This window comes from Thermobia domestica, chromosome 15, assembly GCF_964235325.1.
Source record: "Thermobia domestica chromosome 15, izTheDome1.hap1.1, whole genome shotgun sequence".
In the NCBI taxonomy this organism is placed as follows: Eukaryota; Metazoa; Arthropoda; class Insecta; order Zygentoma; family Lepismatidae; genus Thermobia; species Thermobia domestica.
The window spans coordinates 67,885,335-67,888,717 of record NC_137468.1 but is presented as its reverse complement, the minus strand read 5'-3'; positions in this window follow the sequence as shown (position 1 = coordinate 67,888,717).

Sequence of the window (3,383 nt, the reverse complement as noted above, 5' to 3'; positions counted from 1 at the left end):
AATAAACGGAAACTTCTTACTATCGGTAAGGTATTTTAAACGTTTATTTATATTTCTGAAGCTAGGCAGCGAAAAAAAAGGTATTGAAATTGTTTCACACGCAATTCAGAAGTCCTCTGATGCAACATTTGTTGGAACCACAACTGTAATCAAACTTCGACGGGAATTCCAATGAAAAAAAATCCAATAAGGAATTATAAATGCAATGCCGATTATAGAAAAGTATCAAGCAAGTTTTGCGTTCGTAAACTGAAACCGCTACGAAATGAAGGAAGTAGCAATAAGTCGTAAACTACATATAAGGTGTAAAGTTAAAAAAAAATTAAATATTTTATATTATCAGTAATATGTAGTAATATGTAATATCAGCCTTCTCAGTTTTCTATCTCTATACCTGGAATTATAATTTTAATCGAGATTCTTTATCACCACTCAACAAATGAATCTGCCATTTTTACTTTACAACAAAAGAAATAAACTCCTCAAGAAAATAAATCGTCCGCTCGCTGTCTTATAGGTAACAGGTTCTAAATACGATTGAGTTAAAATGAAAATTCAAGGAATTTATGGTGGATAAATAGTTTATTATAACTAAAATTCCTCTAATTATATAAGGTGAGTGCTAGTAATTTTTAGATTCACAGAACGTTACTTTGCCCTTGTAAAAGAACTTTAATATCTTGCTCGGCTTTGCAAAGAACTCAACAAAAGAGCTCAAGGGGCACAGACTCTAATTTCAATATCTCTAAACTTAAACAATAAAACCTCTAAGATTTCCTTGGGAACTGCGCTAATGTGGAAACTAGTACACTCTCTACTCTAGGTCCATATTCCTTGTTTTCAAAGACTGTTAAACTTCATTACAGTAACACTCTGGCCTACACCTGGTTTGGACTTTCAACACGCAGAGAAATCCAGATAGGGAACTAACTAAAATCTTAAAGGATTGGTAAACTTAGGGAATTAGTAGTAGCAGCCGTCACTCATGGCCCAGCTATTATATTACGTCTATCATTTAAGACTCTAGGTTAGAAAGGCAAACCGCACACTCTAATACTTTCGTACACGAAAGTCGCAGTGTGAAAAAAGAAACACCAGCTTGGCTTCACTACCGCCTGACTGTACGGGGATCGAACCCAAATCGCAACCTGGATTCAAAAATTACACGGGAAAAACCTCCAGCACCTGGAGATTTCAAAAACCCAAGTGTCCTGGGTTCACTCTTTCCCTAGGATCACCCCAAGAGCAAATTACGTTTCACTCTTTCTAACCATTAAACTAGAGCTCATTTAAGCCTTTATTCTGACGTAGAACTCAAAAAGTCCTACTTAATTCTTTAAATCTACTCCTATCTCAGGAATTCACGTAAGTTATGGCCAGAGACCATTCTCTCTAGCGGGACTGGAACCCAAGGACTAACATATCCACTGGACATCCAGTAACTACACTAAAAGGAAACTCCCGGAAAAAAGTTTGGAACTTCGTTTCAACTTTCGAGATTATCTGTTTTACATTTTATCTTTTTTATCTTCCCCTTGCACTTCGGTTATTCTATTCTTTTCTTCAGTAATGTTGTGTAGTAATATTTGAATTCGTATAATACAAACGATGTAAACAGTTGCAAGATTTATTACAGGTTTCTAGTAGTATCCTAGACTTGGCGTGATTACCTGCACGTGTTAGTAAATGCGCCACTTTGTAACACTCCTTTCTTTTACCTTGGATTCAAAATACAAGTGAGTCGCATCATTGTCACATTTTTTATGCAAGTTGAAAAGGCTACTTTGTAATGCACATGTCTTGCTCTTTGTGTTTCATGAAAACTAAAATCTTAAAAAATCCAACATCCTATTTATCTGCATCTACCTTATGTATAGGAAAATGAGCTCACTTCTTTATGGAAAATTCATCATATTGTAGCAAAGTATGGTGAACTGCCTACTGTATCACTAGGGATGATGCATCGCCTGTTACTTGACATAAGATTCAGATTTTTATGTGTCGTAAGCAATAATAACATGAAAACTTTTAGTTTAACGTCTCAGGATTGTGATTTAGTCTGAACAAGACAGATGATTGATGAATGGAAATGAATTATATTAAATTTTTGTGCTCTCCCATCAGAATTCGAACCCAGGTCCACCTACAAAAGAGACACACTCCATACCCACTAGGATAGCAGGGATGGTATATCTCGCTAGCGACGATCCTTATTGATTGAAAATAAGGATACAATAACATAGAGTCATAAGTATTTGAAGAATATTAAGCAATTCAGGGAAGCAGTTAGATGTATTATTTAAACGGACGAAACCTATGTTAACGCTGGCTACATAAAATCAAAGGCATGGCATGTTACTATATCAAAACAGCTGACCATTCTTGGAAAGAGAGTTTGTTTTCAGGCATCAAGGCATTCTCAACAGAGGCCAAAGGGAACAATAAAGTACATGTGGATAGTGAATTATATTATTATTATTATTATTATTATTATTATTTACTACGTTCTTTATTTCTCGTGTAGCTGACTTACGAAATTCCAATATATTGTTTATTTGCAGTTGAATCAAAGATGTTTCAGGAGCTGATCTCTAGTTTCATCTGTCATTTACAATATGTTAATCAAACACTTTGGAATCTTAAGTTTTGTGAATTACTTGAAGCAGTAAGTATTGTGCAACTGGCTCTACTGGTATATTTAACAACAAAGTTTTGCTGATTACGTAACTTCACACAGTGTTAAAAGGTAAATGAGAATAACAAAAATAAACCCTTTTCACTGTTTCCAAACTTCGTAATTCATTTCTTAGGAATAATGTTTCCTAGAATCTGGTACCTGTATTACACAAGATGAAGACAGATTCTTATTACTCGGAATGGAACGTTGAAATTGTTTTGTTTGTAAACTTCCTATGTTTCTTGCTGAATTTTGTTTAAACCATTATATACTTAAAAGTAAGTAGTTTAAGTATTTTCGCTTTACGGTACAAAGAATGTAGAGATCATTCAATAACAAACCTCGTCAGATCTTTTCTTTTGTTTCTACTTACGTAGGAGGAAGAAAATAACCATCCGAGTTGCAGGAGAAGGATAACGGTAGTGACATTTCACGTAGTTTTGAAAGGTAAATCGTTTCCTTCTAAGGATTTGATACTTCAAACTTTTTAAACTTGTAAAGCTTGATGAAATAAAACTTGTAACTGCATTAACCTATAAAATACAACTTAAAATTACTCTGAAAATAACTCAATACCAATACTTTTGCATACACTTTAGCACTAATAAAACAAAAAACATGACATCTTCAAGATCTACTGCATGGCATTTTAAGTCTTATAAGGAAATTAACAATCTAAATCTGTCTATATAAACATTATTGCAAA